The sequence below is a fragment of the Ranitomeya variabilis genome, chromosome 2 (assembly GCF_051348905.1).
Source record: "Ranitomeya variabilis isolate aRanVar5 chromosome 2, aRanVar5.hap1, whole genome shotgun sequence".
In the NCBI taxonomy this organism is placed as follows: domain Eukaryota; kingdom Metazoa; phylum Chordata; class Amphibia; order Anura; family Dendrobatidae; genus Ranitomeya; species Ranitomeya variabilis.
The window spans coordinates 893,460,404-893,482,610 of NC_135233.1; the positions used below are offsets into that span (position 1 = coordinate 893,460,404).

General features: G+C 46.4%; 1 protein-coding gene across 3 annotated transcripts in view; it reads left to right on the forward strand.

Annotated features, from left to right (window-relative positions):
* Nucleotides 1–22,207, forward strand: part of PEX5L (peroxisomal biogenesis factor 5 like) — a 502,469-nt gene that overhangs the window by 355,876 nt on the left and 124,386 nt on the right. The window lies entirely within an intron of this gene.

Consider the following 22,207-nt stretch of genomic DNA (forward strand, 5'->3'; position numbering starts at 1 on the left):
ATAGGGACCAACAGGTCTTTCACTACACCCAATACAGCAGATGGACACCCTGTCATGATAATATAAATATGCCCTATTCTGAGTTTACTTCCAGAAGGTTCCATGGCATTCCAGACACACACTGTGGGCTCTCAGACCCCCCCCCCTTCAGCTGCATAGGAAACTCTTCTTCTCACTACACACTGTGTGCAACTTGATACCAATGTGCAGCAGCCCCCACTGAGTAGTTTATGCCTTTAAGCTGGCTAAAGGCAGCTGTAGTGACATGTGCTCTTTTGTTCATGTTAAAACTTAATAGTAATGCATAACTTGACCCCAATTAGGGACAGAGATATAAAAGTTACATATTCCAAATGCCCACCGAGAGATCTATAACTCACTGAAAACGCTAGGATCAAAACCCAACAAAATGTAAGGAACAGATTTCTTCATAAGCGGGTCATGTATCCACTTAGTGTTTATACTTAAATGAACCCCCAGGTCATGGTGAGCATAATGATAATTTTGTCTTTCTTCTACGAGGTTCATACGCCGAGATATGTGTAGAGATGGTTTTTCATATCTTCAAGAAAGGGGAGTATTCAGCCACCCAGTGAGGTCACCATAGAGCGAGTGCCTGGGTTTTGGGCACAAGAATAAGATAGTGAGACCTCATTTTGCATTAGCTTTTGCCCAGGAAAAGAGCTAACAGCAGCTCTGCAAGCTGCTCTGATGCATTTTGATTTCGACCCTCCCCACCACACGGTTTGCCGTAATATGAAATGATATGAGAGAACTGTAAGTGGTTTTTTTTAACTTTAATCCCTTTTTATTTTGTAATTGTCTGTATATACCGTATATACTCAAGTATAAGCCAACCTGAGTATAAGCCGACCCCCCTAATTTTGCCACAAAAAACTCACGTCCTCTGAAGTAAATTATGCTACTAATTAGGTTGGCTCCTGACCCATTATTAATTAAGGAACATGAGCTGCTGGCAGCAGACCGTACTGAGCTTGTTGGGAAAGCTGACAGCGACAGAACAGGGTTTATAAGTGTATTACTCGGCTGCGGCTGGGAATAATTATATCACCCTCACTGCAGTATGTGCCCCACAGCCAGTACATAGTAGGCAGCCTTTCTGGTGACTAATTATCCTACGTGCAGTTCCCTGACTGACCTGAGGGTAAGGGGGTGCCAGAGAGCTGCAAGTTCCAAATCGGAACTGGGAAGTGGGATATAGATAAATCCCATTCAGAGAAAGAACCGAGGCCAGTCAAACAACACCGGTTCATGACATATTGGTGGCAAGTGGTGGGATGATAAAAATATCCCCCCTGTGATTCATGACACACCCTACAAAGAGTGTTCACTAGGGTTGAGCGAAACGGGTCGTTCATTTTCATAAGTCGCCGACTTTTGGTAAAGTCGGCGTCTCATGAAACCCGACCCGATCCCTGTGTGGGGTCGGCCATGCGGTACGCGATCTTGGCGCCAAAGTCGTGTTTCGTATGACGCGTTTAGCGCCATTTTTTCGGCCAATGAAGGAGCGTGGGCAGAGTGACGACATAGGGGTTAGGGCGTGTACGCCCTGGGATGGAGAGAGAGAGAGAGAGAGAGAGAGAGAGAGAGAGAGAGAAAAAAAAAAAAAATAATAATAATATCCCCACTAAAGTGCATAGGGTTTCGTGTTCCGGCCGATCCTCGACTTTGCGCAGTAATAGGCCGATTTCGCCCGACTCGACTTTTCCAACAGTCGGGTTTCGCAAAACATGACTCGACCCTAAAAGAGTCAAGGTCGCTCAACCCTAGTGTTCACATTTAAAGAAATGAGGGCCTTACACATCAATTTCACCACAGTAGAAATAGTCTAATAGGGATCAACAGGTCTTTCTCTACACCCAATACAGCAGATGGACACCGAACCAGGAGTGTTCACGTTTCCAAAAATTAATGACAGACACCACCAAAGTGGCATCAATTTCACCACAGTAGTAGAAATAGTAGAATAGGGACCAACAGGTTTTCACTACACCCAATCCAGCAGATGAACACCCTGCAACGTGTGTTCACATCTAAAGAAATGAGGGCCTTCCACCACAGAAGTGGCATCAATTTCACCACATTAAAAATAGTAGAATAGGGACCGACAGGTCTTTCACTACACCCAATACAGCAGATGGACACCCATCTTGGAGTGTTCACATTTCAAAAAATGATTGGCAGACACCACCAAAGTGGCATCAATTTCACCACAGTAGAAATAGTAGAATAGGGACTGACAGGTCTTTCACTACACCCAATCCAGCAGACGAACACCCTACAAGGCGTGTTCACATTTAAAGAAATGAGGGCCTTAAACCACAGACGTGGCATCAATTTCCCCACAGTAGAAATAGTCTAATAGGGACCAACAGGTCTTTCTCTGCACCCAATACAGCAGATGGGCACCCAACCAGGAGTGTTCACATTTCCAAAAATGAGGGCCTTACACCACAGAATTGGCATCAACTTCACCACAATAGAAATAGTAGAATAGGGGCCGACAGGTGTTTCACTACACCCAATCCAGCAGATGGACACCCAACTTGGAGTGTTCACATTTTAAAAAATGAGGGCCTTACACCACCAAAGTGGAATACCTTTCACGAGAATAGAAGTAGTATAATTGGGACTGACACGCCTTCCGCTACAGCTAACACAGCAGATGTAGACTAACCATGACTGTTCACATTTCCACAAATGTGTCCACCCACAAATGTGTCCACCCACAAATGTGTCCACCCACAAATGTGTCCACACACTTTACACCTGCACACATCCATATACATACACATCCCTTGGTACTCGACTCCTTTGAAACTCATCGAATTTGGTACTTGACGCCATTTGACATGATAATATTGTCCCAGTTCTTGTTTTTTATTTGGTACTCAACATGCGAGCTAGATATTGTCTCATGACTCACTACCTTTTCCAGCCTAGACAAAGGGTCATGCATTAGTCATGCAGTAGCTTTTGCTCTATGCACTTCTTATCAGAGACAGGCTGAATAAAAGAAAAAACACCTGAAGTGCAAGCTCCGATGTTCTTTTCGTGGGGTCCTTTCTTCCAAGCAACACTCCATGTAACTTTTCCATCTTCCCACTCTCATCCCACATCCCATTAGGCTATCGATTCTTCTTTATACAGATAAATTGAAGTTTTTATTTTATGTAAACTTTATATTTATTCATTTTTATCTCTCAGGTAAAGTAATGATATGTGACACAATCTTTTTACATATTGCCTTAAAAACCCACATTGTCTTTAGTTCGACAACAAAGTAAATTTATTTACATTAATCTTACTGGGAAAATGTTGTTTGGTGCTTATCGCTTCTGGTACTTATCGTGCTTCCCGGAATCAATTAATGACAAGTTTCGAGGTCACTCTGTTCTCTGCACACTAGTATACATATAAATTAGACATAAGCTGCACATCAGCACAGACACCGTTCATCTACACACCCGCATGCACTCCAGACACTCTGCACACCAGTATATATCCACACCAGACATTCTACACACCAGTATACATTCACTCCAGACACTCTGCACACCAGTATAATTCCACACCAGACACTCTGCACACCAGTATATATCCACACCAAACACTCTGCACACCAGTATACATTCACACCAGACACTCTGCACACCAGTATACATTCACACCAGACACTCTGCACACCAGTATACATTCACACCAGACACTCTGCACACCAGTATATGGAGCGCCCCCACACCGCCGCAGGGCCGAGGGGTACCCGGAGCCGGGCCTCTAGGTCTCAGTCCTGGGGTTGTCACGGTGGCTAGACCCGGTCCGTGGCCCTGTCTGTCAGTGGGGGACGTCCGGTGCAATAAGTGGTGTAGTAACGGTGTAGCGGTGCAGTTGTGGGGTGCAGGTCGCGGTAAATAACGAGGACACCAAGTTGCAGTCTCTTTACCTCTTTACTGAAGCTCTCTCTGGGTCCTCAGTCCAGAATACGGCTCACCAGGCTGCGCAAGTCCGGCCGGTCCAATGGCACTTCCAGAGCTCTCCTTGCAGGTGGAAATCGGTGCCTTCCTTCTAGCGCTATGTGTTGCAGTCCTTCCCTGCTGTGCTTACGGAAAGTACCCCACAACTGTTGTGTCTGTTTCTTGTGTTCCCTCACAACAACTTAATTCGCAATGATCTTCCTCGTCCCTCCAGATACTATGGTAGGAACGCACCCGTATGACGGGGAGGCTCGGAGATCTTCCGGGACTCTATCTGCGCCCCTCTCCTGTTGGTACCCCCCTTTGCCTTCCTGGGTGATGCGTGAGACAGTCCGCCTAAAGCTAACTGCCCTGCCGTAGGTCTGAGGTATGGCTTGAAACTCTTTACCTCCTCGGCGTTCCGGCCACCGGTAGTGCGCCTCAGTAAGGTGCTGCCTCTTTCAGCACAACCCTCACTGGTATCTCCTTTCGCTTGACTTCGTTTCTCACTCAGCACAATCTATCTCGCTTCTAGTCCTTTCTTGAGTCCCGCCGCTTCCAGGAGCCTGCGCGGACCCGTTACGTTCTTTCAATGCCAAGCCTCTGCCAGGATCCCACCCCTGGCAGAGACCCTACAGTCTCTCCCTTCACAACACCCCCTGCCACAGGGTGTTGCTCCGTTCAATCCCGTCAGCGTTCTCTCTAACTTCCTGCCTGACCCCCAGTTTACCCACTATGGTGGGGAGTGGCCTAATGAATAGCACCCTTAGCTCCCCCCGGAGGCCCAGCTGTGAGATGTATTGGTGACTGTGATACCTGCTCAGAGAACTCCTTCAGTGCCATCGAACGCACCATGGCCCCCCTTAGTGGCTGAGCCATGATACTGCAACGACCAGGACTCTGGGGCGCTGCACTCCCCCCTGGTTAAACACAGTACTCCGGGACTGGGAAGAAAAACAACAATACAGGTTAGCAAAAAGACATACAATTTTGTTGAGTGCAAATAACAGTAAGTATACTTAAGTAGGCTTCCCTTTATGGGAGGTGAGGACACTTTTAACGTTACAAACATAATCAACATTATAAATTACAGAGCATAAATAACTTCTGTTACCCAACCGGGTATTCTACTTAGTGCAATTTTTGGAACAATAACTTAACATTGCCTTTAAGAAACTCACACTCTTAGTCTATCAAAGGCCTTCCTATAATCACATTATAAGGTATTTCAACTTTACATTCTCCTTCTTGTGAACCTGCAGGACCGCCTGTCCCTACGGCACCAGACCTGTTGTGAATTTGGATTCTGGGCTCCCCCGGTGGCTACTGGTGGAATTGAACTGGTGTCTTCATTTTCTCTGTTCACCTGTTCCCATCAAGATGTGGGAGTCGCTATATAACCTTGCTTCTCTGTTAGTTGCTTGCCGGTCAACAATGTTATCAGAAGCCTCTCTGTGCTTGTTCCTGCTCCTAGACAACTACTAGATAAGTTGGACTCTTGTCCATGTTTGTTTTTGCATTTTTGTTCCAGTTCACAGCTGTAGTTTCGTTACTGTGTCTGGAAAGCTCTTGTGAACAGGAATTGCCACTCTGGTGTTATGAGTTAATGCCAGAGTCTTAAAGTAATTTCTGGATGGTGTTTTGATAGGGTTTTCAGCTGACCATGAAAGTGTCCTTTCTGTCTTCTGCTATGTAGTAAGTGGACCTCAAATTTGCTAAACCTATTTTCATACTACGTTTGTTATTTCATCTTAATTCACCGCCAATACATGTGGGGGGCCTCTGTCTCCTTTCGGGGTATTTCTCTAGAGGTGAGCTAGGACTAATATTTTCCTCTGCTAGCATTATTTAGTCCTCCGGCTGGTGCTGGGCATCTAGAATCAACGTAGGCATGCTACCCGGCCACTGCTAGTTGTGCGTTAGGTTTAGTTCATGGTCAGCTCAGTTCCCATCTTTCAAGAGCTAGTTCCTATATATGCTTATGCTATGATCTCTTGCCATTGAGATCATGACAGTTTGACCGGCCCACTAAAGGGTTAAAATCCTTGGCTGAGAAAGGAGAGAAATAAGAAGTCTGCTGAGATTTTTTTTTTTTTTTTTTTTTCTCTCCTGCTAATCTTTGAATGGCTCTTTGTCCACCTGTTTGTAATGGATCTTCAGAGTGTAACTGCAGGTTTGAATAATCTGGCCACGAAGGTACAAAATTTGCAAGATTTTGTTTGTCATGCACCTGTATCTGAGCCGAGAATTCCTTTGCCGGAATTTTTCTCGGGGAATAGATCTGGGTTTCAGAATTTTCGAAATAATTGCAAATTATTTTTGTCCCTGAAATCTCGCTCTGCCGGAGACCCTGCACAGCAGGTCAGGATTGTGATTTCCTTGCTCCGGGGCGACCCTCAAGACTGGGCTTTTTCATTGACACCAGGGGATCCTGCGTTGCTCAATGTGGATGCGTTTTTTCTGGCCTTGGGGTTGCTTTATGACGAACCTCATTTGGAGCTTCAGGCAGAAAAAACTTTGATGTCCCTATCTCAGGGGCAAGATGAAGCGGAAATTTACTGCCAAAGATTCCGTAAATGGTCTGTGCTTACTCAGTGGAATGAGTGCGCCCTGGCGGCGACTTTCAGAGAGGGTCTCTCTGATGCCATTAAGGATGTTATGGTGGGGTTCCCTGTGCCTGCGGGTCTGAATGAGTCCATGACAATGGCTATTCAGATCGATAGGCGTTTGCGGGAGCGCAAACCAGTGCACCATCTGGCGGTGTCCACTGAGAAGTCGCCAGAGAGTATGCAGTGTGATAGAATTCTGTCCCGAAGCGAGCGGCAGAATTTTAGACGGAAAAATGGGTTGTGTTTCTATTGTGGTGATTCTACTCATGTTATATCAGCATGCTCTAAGCGCACTAAAAAGCTTGATAAATCTGTTTCCATTTGCACCTTACCGTCTAAGTTTATTCTATCTGTGACCCTGATTTGCTCTTTGACATCTATTACCACGGACGCCTATGTCGACTCTGGCGCCGCTTTGAGTCTTATGGATTGGTCCTTTGCCAAACGCTGTGGGTATGATTTAGAGCCTTTGGAGACTCCTATTCCTCTGAAGGGGATTGACTCCACCCCATTGGCTAATAATAAACCACAATACTGGACACAAGTAACTATGCGTATTAATCCGGATCACCAGGAGATTATTCGCTTTCTGGTGCTGTATAATCTACATGATGATTTGGTGCTAGGATTGCCTTGGCTGCAATCTCACAACCCAGTCCTCGACTGGAGAGCTATGTCTGTGTTGAGCTGGGGATGTAAGGGGGCTCATGGGGATGTACCTTTGGTTTCCATTTCATCATCTATTCCCTCTGAAATTCCTGAGTTCCTGTCTGATTATCGTGACGTCTTTGAAGAATCCAAGCTTGGTTCATTACCTCCGCACCGAGAGTGCGATTGTGCCATAGATTTAATCCCGGGTAGTAAATACCCAAAGGGTCGTTTATTTAATCTGTCTGTGCCTGAACATGCTGCTATGCGGGAATATATAAAGGAGTCCTTGGAAAAGGGACATATTCGTCCATCGTCATCTCCCTTAGGAGCCGGTTTTTTCTTTGTGTCAAAAAAAGACGGCTCTTTGAGACCATGTATTGATTATCGGCTTTTGAATAAAATCACTGTTAAATATCAATACCCATTGCCGTTGTTGACTGATTTGTTTGCTCGCATAAAGGGGGCCAAGTGGTTCTCTAAGATTGACCTTCGTGGGGCGTATAATTTGGTGCGAATCAGGCAGGGGGATGAGTGGAAAACCGCATTTAATACGCCCGAGGGCCACTTTGAGTATTTAGTTATGCCTTTTGGTCTTTCTAATGCTCCGTCAGTTTTCCAGTCCTTTATGCATGATATTTTTCGCGATTATTTGGATAAATTTATGATTGTGTATCTGGATGATATTCTGATTTTTTCGGATGACTGGGACTCTCATGTCCAGCAAGTCAGGAGGGTTTTTCAGGTTTTGCGGTCTAATTCTTTGTGTGTGAAGGGTTCTAAGTGTGTTTTTGGGGTACAGAGGATTTCCTTTTTGGGATATATTTTTTCTCCCTCTTCCATTGAAATGGATCCTGTCAAGGTTCAAGCTATTTGTGATTGGACGCAGCCCTCTTCTCTTAAGAGTCTTCAGAAATTTTTGGGCTTTGCTAACTTTTATCGTCGATTTATTGCTGGTTTTTCGGATATTGTTAAGCCATTGACCGATTTGACTAAGAAGGGTGCTGATGTTGCTGATTGGTCCCCTGATGCTGTGGAGGCCTTTCGGGAGCTTAAGCGCCGTTTTTCCTCTGCCCCTGTGTTGCGTCAGCCTGATGTTGCTCTACCTTTTCAGGTTGAGGTCGACGCTTCTGAGATCGGAGCTGGGGCAGTGTTGTCGCAGAAAAGTTCTGACTGCTCCGTGATGAGGCCTTGTGCCTTCTTTTCCCGTAAATTTTCGCCCGCTGAGCGGAATTATGATGTTGGGAATCGGGAGCTTTTGGCCATGAAGTGGGCTTTTGAGGAGTGGCGCCATTGGCTTGAGGGGGCCAGACATCAGGTGGTGGTATTGACTGACCACAAAAATTTGATTTATCTTGAGACCGCCAGGCGCCTGAATCCTAGACAGGCGCGCTGGTCATTATTTTTCTCTCGGTTTAATTTTGTGGTGTCATACCTACCGGGTTCTAAGAATGTTAAGGCGGATGCCCTTTCTAGGAGTTTTGAGCCTGACTCGCCTGGTAACTCTGAGCCCACAGGTATCCTTAAGGATGGAGTGGTATTGTCAGCCGTTTCTCCAGACCTGCGGCGGGCCTTGCAGGAGTTTCAGGCGGATAGACCGGATCGTTGCCCACCTGACAAACTGTTTGTTCCTGATGATTGGACCAGTAGAGTCATCTCTGAGGTTCATTCTTCCGCGTTGGCAGGTCATCCTGGCATTTTTGGTACCAGGGATTTGGTGGCAAGGTCCTTCTGGTGGCCTTCCCTGTCACGAGATGTGCGAGGCTTTGTGCAGTCTTGTGACGTTTGTGCTCGGGCCAAACCTTGTTGTTCTCGGGCTAGTGGATTGTTGTTGCCCTTGCCTATTCCTAAGAGGCCTTGGACGCACATCTCGATGGATTTTATTTCAGATCTGCCTGTTTCTCAGAAGATGTCTGTCATCTGGGTGGTGTGTGACCGTTTCTCTAAGATGGTCCATTTGGTTCCTCTGCCCAAGTTGCCTTCTTCTTCCGAGTTGGTTCCTCTGTTTTTTCAAAATGTTGTTCGTTTGCATGGTATTCCTGAGAATATCGTTTCTGACAGAGGGACCCAATTCGTGTCTAGATTTTGGCGGGCATTCTGTGGTAGGATGGGCATAGATTTATCTTTTTCGTCCGCTTTCCATCCTCAGACGAATGGCCAGACCGAGCGGACTAATCAGACCCTGGAGACATATCTGAGGTGTTTTGTGTCTGCTGACCAGGATGATTGGGTTGCTTTTTTGCCATTGGCGGAGTTCGCTCTCAATAATCGGGCCAGCTCTGCCACTTTGGTGTCCCCGTTTTTCTGTAATTCGGGGTTTCATCCTCGATTTTCCTCTGGTCAGGTGGAATCTTCGGATTGTCCTGGAGTGGATGCTGTGGTGGAGAGATTGCATCAGATCTGGGGGCAGGTGGTGGACAATTTGAGGTTGTCCCAGGAGAGGACTCAGCTTTTTGCCAACCGCCACCGTCGTGTTGGTCCTCGGCTTTGTGTTGGGGATTTGGTGTGGTTGTCTTCTCGTTTTGTCCCTATGAGGGTCTCTTCTCCTAAATTTAAGCCTCGGTTTATCGGCCCGTATAAGATATTGGAGATTCTTAACCCTGTTTCCTTCCGTTTGGACCTCCCTGCATCCTTTTCTATTCATAACGCTTTTCATCGGTCATTATTGCGCAGGTATGAGGTACCGGTTGTGCCTTCCGTTGAGCCTCCTGCTCCGGTGTTGGTTGAGGGTGAGTTGGAGTACGTTGTGGAGAAAATCTTAGACTCCCGTGTTTCCAGACGGAGACTCCAGTATCTGGTCAAGTGGAAGGGATACGGCCAGGAGGATAATTCTTGGGTGAATGCATCTGATGTTCATGCCTCTGATCTGGTTCATACCTTTCATAGGGCCCATCCTGATCGCCCTGGTGGTTCTGGTGAGGGTTCGGTGCCCCCTCCTTGAGGGGGGGGTACTGTTGTGAATTTGGATTCTGGGCTCCCCCGGTGGCTACTGGTGGAATTGAACTGGTGTCTTCATTTTCTCTGTTCACCTGTTCCCATCAAGATGTGGGAGTCGCTATATAACCTTGCTTCTCTGTTAGTTGCTTGCCGGTCAACAATGTTATCAGAAGCCTCTCTGTGCTTGTTCCTGCTCCTAGACAACTACTAGATAAGTTGGACTCTTGTCCATGTTTGTTTTTGCATTTTTGTTCCAGTTCACAGCTGTAGTTTCGTTACTGTGTCTGGAAAGCTCTTGTGAACAGGAATTGCCACTCTGGTGTTATGAGTTAATGCCAGAGTCTTAAAGTAATTTCTGGATGGTGTTTTGATAGGGTTTTCAGCTGACCATGAAAGTGTCCTTTCTGTCTTCTGCTATGTAGTAAGTGGACCTCAAATTTGCTAAACCTATTTTCATACTACGTTTGTTATTTCATCTTAATTCACCGCCAATACATGTGGGGGGCCTCTGTCTCCTTTCGGGGTATTTCTCTAGAGGTGAGCTAGGACTAATATTTTCCTCTGCTAGCATTATTTAGTCCTCCGGCTGGTGCTGGGCATCTAGAATCAACGTAGGCATGCTACCCGGCCACTGCTAGTTGTGCGTTAGGTTTAGTTCATGGTCAGCTCAGTTCCCATCTTTCAAGAGCTAGTTCCTATATATGCTTATGCTATGATCTCTTGCCATTGAGATCATGACACAGACCTACTGCCTCTCCTTTCTTTTACAGGACCGCCCTGTTCAGCCAGGGCCTACTGCCTTTCGCTACTATACACAGTATAGACATAACATTCCTTTCATTTAAAGAACTCTGAGCCCGCTCTACTCGGCTCCTTTAAGGACTCACTCTCTAACCCCTACGGGTTCACTCTCTGTCCTTAGTAACAAAGTAACTTTTCAATGGGGACGCGGGGTTTACCTTCTATCCTCACCTTCATTATTACTTCTTTTACTTTCAACTATGCAGGCTTCTACATCTACCCCTACGGGCTCTCTGCATCTTTCCTTTCTACAAAACATTATTCAGATTTCACATTTCAACAACTTCAACACATATAACTCGGCATGTAAAACAGTTACATTTTCTTTTTCAAGGCATCATTATCACATTACTGTTCGGTAACAGTATCTCTTTCAAATTTACTTCGTCACATCCCCTTTAAGAGGAGACCAAGTCTTTCTGAGGTAGCTCGTCTTCTCAGCCTACCAGTCTTATGCAAAGTTCCAGCCCGGGATCTTCACAAAGTGTCTTTAACTAGGACTAGTAGGAAAGGTTTCTTCGCAAAGTGTCTTTAACTAAAACCAGTAGAGAAGGAATCTTCGCAAAGTGTCTTTTGGCTCAAACCAATAGGGCAAATATCTTCGCAAAGTGTCTTTGGCTAAAACCAGTAGGGAGCACCTTTAAGAAGGTGCAACTTTTTTACAAGGGAGAGTTTGAATCATGCGCAGTTCATGATTTCTGCAGTTTTTTTTTTTTTTTTTTTAAACTTGTGCAAAACTTTAAGAACAACAATAGTGGCCCCGGGTCAACAAGGGGTCACCTTTAACCCTAAACGGGTTTAGCAGCAACTTGGAAGAACAGTAACTATGTACATTTTTCAGTGGTATTACTTTACCGTTGAGATGTGGCGGGGGGTCTTCTCTCCGGCCTCACCAAACCAACAGATCGTTCTGGTGAGCCAGGGCGTCGTTCCGGTCCCAGCAGTGCCAGAATCCCCCGCTGGGAGATCCTCTTGGTCGGTAACCGTACACGTTCCCCCGGGGCACGGTGAGGTCGAGCTTCTGATGGTTCCGCGGGACCGGGCTCTGCAGCTTTCCTCGCCGGAGTATCGTCTTCCGGTGCTCCTGCAGCAGCCTGGAGGGCAACGCATCGCTGCACGCCTCGGGCTATCCAGCCCGTCTCACCCGCGGCCCTCCTCCACCGCGTGTAGGTGACAGCATCACCTGGCTCTAAGTTGCAATCAAACCTCCCGCTGCTTGGTTCCACCTCTATCCGATCCACACGGACCTGTAGTGGCTCCCCGATCTCCTGGATTATTCCCCGTCCAGACTGGGGATTGAAGGCCACCACTACACCCCAGTGCGACGGTGGGATCTCTGGGGGGCTTACCAGGTCAATCTGCTCAGCGGGCTGGGGCCGGCTCCGCCAGGCTGCCATCGGACGCCGGTAGTGTTCCGCATCCGGGATTATTTTCAAGTCCGGCGTCGGTGGTGTATCTTCGGATGCGGCCAGGTGGGAAGGAGCAAGGGACACTGGGGACAGGCGGATTTCTGTTGGCTGCCCCATCCGAGCTAGCACACGGGTGTCAGCCTTTAGGCGGCGTGCCAGCTGTCGGGTCTCGGCTGCAGCCGCACACTCCGCGGACATCGGCGGAGGAGGTCGTCCCATCGGTGGCCCTGCCAAGGCCGAACCCCGCAGTGTGGGCGTCCCTGAGGCTACCTCAGGCTGCGTATCCTCAGGCCGAGCCGGGTCAGCTCCGCGTGGCACTCTGGATGTCGCCATCTTTTTCTCCTCTTCCGCGTTTTCTTCCCGCGGTCTCTTTCGTGGGCGGCCCCGTCCCCATGGTCTCCACCCTCCAACCAGGATCAGGAGGCGTACCTCGGCTGTTGACGGGCACGTCCTCAGGACACAGAAATACTTAGACTGGGCGGCCATTGCTGTTCGCGCTCTGCAGCTCGTCTACGCCCACTCCACGCCCCTCTTCTCTTCCTGCGCTCTTCTCAGCGCTGCAATGGCGGCGGATTTTGGCGCGAACTCTCAACGGCAAGCAGTAGCACACAGTTCTCTCAATAAAGTACAGTCCAAGCACAACAAATCACAGTCTCTAGGCACACATGACCCGATTCTTCAGGCTTAAGTAGATCCTGTTCGTGACGCCAAGTTGGAGCGCCCCCACACCGCCGCAGGGCCGAGGGGTACCCGGAGCCGGGCCTCTAGGTCTCAGTCCTGGGGTTGTCACGGTGGCTAGACCCGGTCCGTGGCCCTGTCTGTCAGTGGGGGACGTCCGGTGCAATAAGTGGTGTAGTAACGGTGTAGCGGTGCAGTTGTGGGGTGCAGGTCGCGGTAAATAACGAGGACACCAAGTTGCAGTCTCTTTACCTCTTTACTGAAGCTCTCTCTGGGTCCTCAGTCCAGAATACGGCTCACCAGGCTGCGCAAGTCCGGCCGGTCCAATGGCACTTCCAGAGCTCTCCTTGCAGGTGGAAATCGGTGCCTTCCTTCTAGCGCTATGTGTTGCAGTCCTTCCCTGCTGTGCTTACGGAAAGTACCCCACAACTGTTGTGTCTGTTTCTCGTGTTCCCTCACAACAACTTAATTCGCAATGATCTTCCTCGTCCCTCCAGATACTATGGTAGGAACGCACCCGTATGACGGGGAGGCTCGGAGATCTTCCGGGACTCTATCTGCGCCCCTCTCCTGTTGGTACCCCCCTTTGCCTTCCTGGGTGATGCGTGAGACAGTCCGCCTAAAGCTAACTGCCCTGCCATAGGTCTGAGGTATGGCTTGAAACTCTTTACCTCCTCGGCGTTCCGGCCACCGGTAGTGCGCCTCAGTAAGGTGCTGCCTCTTTCAGCACAACCCTCACTGGTATCTCCTTTCGCTTGACTTCGTTTCTCACTCAGCACAATCTATCTCGCTTCTAGTCCTTTCTTGAGTCCCGCCGCTTCCAGGAGCCTGCGCGGACCCGTTACGTTCTTTCAATGCCAAGCCTCTGCCAGGATCCCACCCCTGGCAGAGACCCTACAGTCTCTCCCTTCACAACACCCCCTGCCACAGGGTGTTGCTCCGTTCAATCCCGTCAGCGTTCTCTCTAACTTCCTGCCTGACCCCCAGTTTACCCACTATGGTGGGGAGTGGCCTAATGAATAGCACCCTTAGCTCCCCCCGGAGGCCCAGCTGTGAGATGTATTGGTGACTGTGATACCTGCTCAGAGAACTCCTTCAGTGCCATCGAACGCACCATGGCCCCCCTTAGTGGCTGAGCCATGATACTGCAACGACCAGGACTCTGGGGCGCTGCATATACATCCACACAAGACACTCTTCACACCAGTAACACTCTGTACACTAGTATATATACACTCCTGACACACTCTGTACACCAGCATACAGACTCAAGACACTCTGCACTTCAGTAACACTCTGTATGTAGAGGGTGGGAAATGTTTTTGTTGTTCCCTCTTCTCCACAACCCCTTTAAGAATGCAAATATTGCATATTATTAGGGTACGTTCACACAGGACTTTTTTGCTGCGTATTTTTGCTGCGTTTTTTTAATGCTAATTTTCAGCTGCTTTTTACAGTACCAGCAAAGCCTATGAGATTCCAGAAATCTCATGCACACACATTGGGTTTTTGTTTGATCAGTATTTTCTGCTTTGCTGCGTTTTTTGGACATAGGGCATGTCACTTCTTTCAGCGTTTTTGCAGCGTTTTTGCAGCGTTTTTTCACCCATTGACATGAATGGGTGATGGAAAAACGCTGCAAAAACGCAGCAAAAACGCATGTAGCATTATTTGCTGCGTTTTATGTGCAGAAAAATCATGGCCAGCAGGAAGTGATCTCACAGCCAAGAGCTTAGGGGTGTGGTTAGTGAGGTGTGAAGAGCCATTGTGAGCCTTTGTGAGGTGTGAAGAGCCATTGTGAGGTGTCCTGATTGTGATCTATTGTGAGGGAGTTCCTGGTAGTGAGGTGTGAAGAGCCATTGTGAGCCATTGTGAGGTGTGAAGAGCCATTGTGAGCCATTGTGAGGTGTGAAGAGCCATTGTGAGGTGTCCTGATTGTGATCTATTGTGAGGGAGTTCCTGGTAGTGAGGTGTGAAGAGCCATTGTGAGCCATTGTGAGGTGTGAAGAGCCATTGTGAGGTGTCCTGATTGTGATCTATTGTGAGGGAGTTTCTGGTAGTGTGGTGTTAGCCATGTCTTGGTATAGGAGGATGAGCATTAATGTTTCCCAACTAATCATGGAGGTAATATTTTTTTTAATTTGTGATATATCTATCCGATTGTTTGCAATGGTACACCTTGCGATGCTCATGTGCTGTTATGTACATGTTCATGTGTTCTGCATGTGTATGTTTGTATCTTCCTTGTCATGAATGTTGGCTTCATTTAATCTTGCATTTGGTAATTACTTTTTTATTTATTTTTCCAAGGTGGAAGCAATGCCTGTAATTTGGGATGTAGCTTGCCCAAACTACAGTGATCGTCAAAAAAAGGCCGATGCATGGCATGCAATTCGCCGTACATTGTTCCCCCGCTGGGATGAAGGAAGCGATGCTAAGCTCCACTGGGGTCACTCAACTTTATTATCATGCACAAATAGACAAAAAAAAACACCAAAACCGCACAAAAAACGCATCTATAAGCAGCTGAAAATTGGCATAAAAAACGCAGCAAAAATACGCAGCAAAAATACGCAGCAAAAAAGTCCTGTGTGAACTTACCCAAAAAACGCACCAAATACGCACCAAAAAAAGCACCTAAATTAGCATAAAAAATGCAGCAAAAATACGCAGCAAAAAAGTCCTGTGTGAACTTACCCTTAATGTGTTCATACACGGTGGTACTGCTACACATAAAGTGTATTACCATCGTGTACAAGAGCATTGCTATATCTTCCGTATATTGCTCTGTATATTTATGTAATGCCATTGTTTGCTATGCACATATAGTTTATATGGAAAGTTTGTCCCCAGGCCCAGTTTAGTGATAGGGGCATAGTGTCCATAGTTGGCCATTAGAGGGGGGGCACTGTAGTATATAGTTAGAATAGGAGGGGCACAGTGGGAATAATTTAGAGAGGGCTTCCTGCTTTAGTTCAGTCAGGGCCTGGGCGCCCGTGCAGCTCACTTGCCTGCCTGGCCTGGAGTCACTGTGCCCCGCAACGTTTAAGGAAGGGGCCCAGCATAGCATACATAGTACCAAAGGATTCCTCTAGGAGGAAAGGAGTATGGCTGCGCTGCGGATGCAGCTAAAGGAATCTGTCCCCATAGAGAGAGAAAGAAGTTTGTTCAGCTGGGCAGCACAAGCAAGATGTGACAGATCTTTGCCTGGACGGCAGTTCTTAGAACCGGGGCAAAACGGTGTAGGACTCCCCCATGTGAGGCAAGAATTCCAGATGGTACAGAATCTGCTGGACCAGAAGGTATGGTCTGACCCGGGGCTGAGCATAGAGAAGGAAAGGACAGAGAAAGGACAGAAAGGAAAAAATCATCTGTGATACTTGAAGTGCCTGTGTTTGAACAAGCTGTGCTGAGTAAAGGAGTTAGCACTGAAGTTAAGCCGGAGTGTGTCTCCTTTATTGCGGAACTGTCTGTGAGGAATACATCCCCGTACCGGGCAAGATCAGATGCGCAGAGAGCCAGCTACAAGGGACTGCAACAGAAAGATGTGATCTTATGCAGGTGGGGGTCCTGGGAGTGATACAGGGATTGCTGTCGGCCATGGCTACCTCTCTGGCTCCCCCTTCCTACATGTACACCAGTATATATACACTCCACACATTCTGCTCTCCAGTATACATCCACACCAGTCACACTCTGCACACCAGTATGCACACACCAGTAACACTTTGTACACCAGTATGCATCCACAGCCAGCTCTTTTAAGTGAGCGGGGCCAAATGATCCAGATCATCAAAATGTGCCAAGCTGCCCATTGCTAAAAGAACATATCTGCCCTACTATCTGCTGGCATGGCAAATCTCTCTACACTTAGGGAAAGCACCTGGTTGTGTATAGAGGGTGCCCTGCACAAGTTACAATCTGTGACAGGCTCTATTCTTGAACCATTGAGCACTTTCCTTTAGTGCAGAATCTTCCTTGTGCTACCAGCCGCACCAATATCATATTGATGACTTATCTCTTCAAGAGGTAAAGCGCCATGGAATAAATGGCGCTATAATAATAAATAATAATAATATGTTATCACCAAACAGCTCCTTTAAGGAATTCCTTGGGTACAGAGACAATATAGGTTACTCATTCCTTGCCATAATTTTATTGGTGCTCCATAACAAGTCTCCTGCATGTCCGGGAGAAGTATGGCTTTTATTAGAAAATATATTTGCATGCTTATTGCTGATGTTTTTGTGGCCCCAAACCTATATTTATGCAGAGATTCACAGGCTCTGTCCTTGCAAGCTACATCTTCTGGCCGCTCAGTTGTGGAAAGTGACAGGTTAATAGTGGGCTAGTCTTGACAAGTAAGAAACAACTAGCATGAATACTGAATGGCAGTTGTCGAGACAACACAATCAGCCTCCTGTCGTGTTAAATAGTAGATGAGTGTCTGACGTCTCTATTCCTGATTCTGTACTTCTGAAGTTTTCTCAAATTAGGATTTGAATGTAATGGATTTTATGCTTCCCGTGGCTCCACATTTGGAAATTACATTGTTTATTTGAGCTGCAGAAAATGCTAAGTTAATGTTCCACTTTCTCTGAATCCCATCAAACCTACATCTTCTGAATAGTTTCAGTATATAAATTTCTGCAAGTAATAATCATTCCTAGTAACATTTACTATTACTACCTTCACTATTACAACATGATGTCTTTGGGTTCTAAAGAAATAGATTTGCAGTGACATGAAAATTATCCAATCATTAACTTGTCTTCTATAACATTAATAGTTCAAATTTGCATATTTATTGATATGCAAAAGAAAAGATGAAAAAAATGTGATTCCAGTGCCACCTATGGTGGGAAGTACCCAATAAGGAAATGTCCAAACCTTTCACAAGTCTTGCAACATGTCTATGGATGCAAACCAAACTAGAGTCTTCTCCAAAAGAAAGATGAAACTATGGGATAGCCTACACCCTCAGTCATGGAAAAAGCACCTTTAGGGTAAGTTCACACACAGGGCATTTTTGCTGTGTTTTTTGCTCTGTTTTTTGCTGCGTTTTTTATGCTAATTTTCAGCTGCTTTTTACAGTACCAGCAAAGCCTATGAGATTTCAGAAATCTCATGCACACACATTGTGTTTTTGTGTGATCAATATTTTGTGCTTTGCTGTGTTTTTTGGACATAGAGCATGTCACTTCTTTCAGCGTTTTTCCAGCGTTTTTTCAGCGGTTTCCACCCATTGACTTGAATGGATGGGCCCTCCCATTTTTGACAACCAGCCTTGCTAAAGCTCACAGCTGGGGGCTGGTATTCTCAGGCTGGTAAGGGGCCATTGATATAGGCCCCCCAGCCTAAAAATAGCAGCCCACAGTTGCCCAGAAAAGGCACATCTATTAGATGCACCAATTCTGGCGCTTTGCCCGCCTCTTCCCACTTGCCCTGTAGCTGTGGCAAGTGGGGTAATGAGGGGTTAATGTCACCTTCCTATTGTAAGATGACATTAAGCTGGCTTAGTAATGGAGAGGTGTTAATAAGACTCCTACCATACTAATCCTATAGTAATTAAAGGGTTAAATAAACACACACATGCAGAAAAAAAGTCTTTTAATGAAATAAAACACCACACAGTTTTACCATTTTATTATTCTGCCATTTCAAGCGAAGCCATCGATCTTCTGAAATAAAATTAAAATGAAAAAGCAAAAGTATACTCCCTGATCCGTCGCAGTCCAATATAACAAGTGTCCCACGCAGTATTTGGGGGAGATAAAGCTTACAACCGGGAGCGCTGCTAATGCCGCTCCTGGCTGTAAGCTACTGGGGAATGAGAAGATGCTTCCGCCGCTTGCTTCAGTGACGGGAGGTGACGTCACTGAGCCTGCGCTCCCTCACAGCCTGACCTGAGGTAACCTCTGGACCGTGGGAAAATGCCAGGGAAGAGGTTACCACAGATAAATTATCTATCTATTCATTCTATCTATTCTCTCAATCTATCTATTCATTCTATCTATTCTATCTATTCAATCAATCTATTCATTCTATCTTTTCATTCTATCTACAGGAAGTTGTTTTTTTTTTCTCTGTGTGCACTCAACTTTATTGGCATGCACAAAGAAAAAAAACGCATAAAAAATGCACCAAAAACGCGATGAAAAACGCACCTAAACCTTCGTTTTTGGTAGCTTCTTTCCTGCCAAAATGATCAGGTTTTGCTGCAGAAAAAAATGCAGCAAAAATGCCATGTGTGAACTTACCCTTAGACCCATGTTTATTGTACTTTAAAAGAATAAAGATTTGAATTTTATTTTTTTCAACAAAATGCAATAACATCAAGTTAAAGGAATTTTCCAGACGTACCGTGAGTACGGAAAGTATTCAGACCCCTTAAAATTTTCACTCTTTGTTTCATTGCAGCCATTTTTTAAATTCAAAAAAGTTCATTTTTTCCCATTAATGTACAGTCTGCACCCCATCTTGGCTCAAAAAAAAAACGAAATGAAGAAAATATGTGTATTTATTAAAAAAGAGAAACTGAAATATCACATGATCATAAGTATTTAGACCCTTTGCTCAGTATTGAGTAGAAGCACCCTTTTGAGCTAGTACAGCCATGAGTCTTCTTGGGAATGATGCAACAAGTTTTTCACATCTGGATTTGGGGATCCTTTGCCATTCTTCCTTGCAGATCCTCTCCAGTTCCGTCAGGTTGGATGGTGAACATTGGTGGACAGCAATTTTCAGTTCTCTCCAGAGATGCTCAATTGGGTTTAAGTCAGGACTCTGGCTGGGACAGTCAAGAATGGTCACAGAGTTGTTCTGAAGCCACTCATTTCTTATTTTCGCTGTGTGCTTAGGGTCATTGTCTTGTTGGAAGGTGAACATTTGGCAAAGTCTAAGGTCCAGACCATTCTGGAAGAGGTTTTCATCCAGAATATCTCTGTACTTGGCCACATTCATGTTTCCTTCAATGACAATCAGTCGTCCAGTCCCTGCAGCTGAAAAACATCCCCATAGCATGATGCTGCCACCACCATGTTTCATTGTTGGGATTGTATTGGGCAGGTGATGAGCAGTGCCTGGTTTTCTCCACACATACTGCTTAGAATTATCACCAAAAAGGTCTATCTTCATCTCATCAGACCAGAGAATGTTATTTCTTATAGTCTGGGAGTCCTTCATGTGTTTTTTAGCAAACTCTATGCCAGCTTTCATATGTCTTGCACTGAGGAGAGGCTTCCGTCTGGCCACTCTGCCATAAAGGCCCGACAGGTGGGGGGCTGCTGTGATATTTGACTTTGTAAAACTTTCTCCCATCTCCCTACGACATCTCTGGAGCTCAGCCACAGTGATCTTGGGGTTCTTCTTTACCTCTCTCACCAAGGCTCTTCTCCCACGATTGCTCAGTTTGGCTGGACAGCCAGGTCTAGGAAGACTTCTGGTGGTCCCTAACTTCTTCCCTTTAAGGATTATGGAGTCCACTGTGCTCTAAGGAGCCTTGAGTACTGTAGAAATTCTGTTGTAACCTTGGCCAGATCTGTGTCTTGCTACAATTCTGTCTCTGAGCTCCTTGGCCAGTTCCGTTGACCTCATGACTCTCATTTGATCTGACATGCACTGTGAGCTGTGAGGTCTTATATAGACAGGTGTGTGCGTTTCCAAATCAAGTCCTATCAGTTTAATTAAACACAGCTGGACTCCAATGAAGGAGTAAAACCATCTCAAGGCGGATTACAAGGAAATGGACAGCATGTGACTTAAATATGAGTGTCTGAGCAAAGGGTCTGAATACTTATGACCATGTTATATTTCAGTTTTTCTTTTTATTAAATTTGCAAAAGTTTCTACATTTCTGTTTTTTTCAGTCAAGATGGGGTGCAGAGTGTACATTAATGAGAAAAAAAATGAACTATTTTGAATTTACAAATGGCTTCAGTGAGTGAAAAATTTAAAGGGGTCTAAATACTTTCCGTACCCACTGTAGCAGCTGGTCTTCTGTGCATGCACCTAGGTTCTGGTAGTGAAGCTTATCTATTCAGAAGTGAGTTATAGAAAGTGACACTGCTCCTCCATATTCATGGTCCTAAGGTTAGGTACTCCATCATTGTTATAGGTAAAAGAAAAAACATTTACATTAGTACACACATTCCCATAGCGAAGAGGACAACTAAGATAACTGGAGGAAAATATTCACTACATGACATTTATGTAGTAGGAAAACTTTACAATACGTATGCATTTGAGAATTTTTCAAATATCTGCTTGGTAAAGAGTTCAATCCAATCCAATATCTTGCATATGGAGACAGGCTCGGACTGGCCCACCGGAGAACCAGAGGATTCTCCGGTGGGCCCAGGCACTGACACCTGCTGGTATACTGGCCAGCAGCTGCCTAGGGCCCCCACTGCTCCAGGGGCCCCTTGCCAGTGGCTATAGGGCCCCTGAGTCAAGGGGCCCACCTTGTGCCAGTAGCAGCAGCTGGAGACAGGATCCTGTACCCGCTGCTAAAGCCAATTGAATATTCACGCCCTATGGGCGTGGAGAGGCGTGAATACCATTTCTCTTTAATAGCGGGCAGCATTAGCCACAGGGTGCAGCTAACACTGCCCGCATGTAAAGCCGCACCATACACACAAGACACACTCACAAAGTACCGCACACCCACACACACACACACTGCACCGCACCGCACACATACACACACGCAGGCACACAGACTCACAGAGCAGCTCACCTCCCGGCATCCTGCTTCCTGTCTGAGACAGCCCAGCTGGATGACTTCATCATCCAGCGTGCTGCTGTCTCAGTCAGAAAACTTCCAGGAATCCAGCGAGGAAGAGGCTGCTGGAATGAGCTGCTGCTGCTGCGGGGAGGTGAGCTGTGCTGTGTGCCTGCGTGTGAGTGTGTGTGTGTGTATGTGTGTGTGTGAGAGAGTGTGTGTGTGTGAGAGTGTGTGTGTGTGTGTGTGTGTGTGTGATAAGCTGCTGCTGCGGTGAGCTGTGTGTGTGTGGTGAAGGACAATGATATTGGTGGGGGGAGACAATGATGGAGGTGATGGGCAATAATGGTGGTGGGGGAGACAATGATGGAGGTGATGGGCAATGATGGTGGGAGGGAAGATAATGAGGGAGGTGATGGGCAATGATGG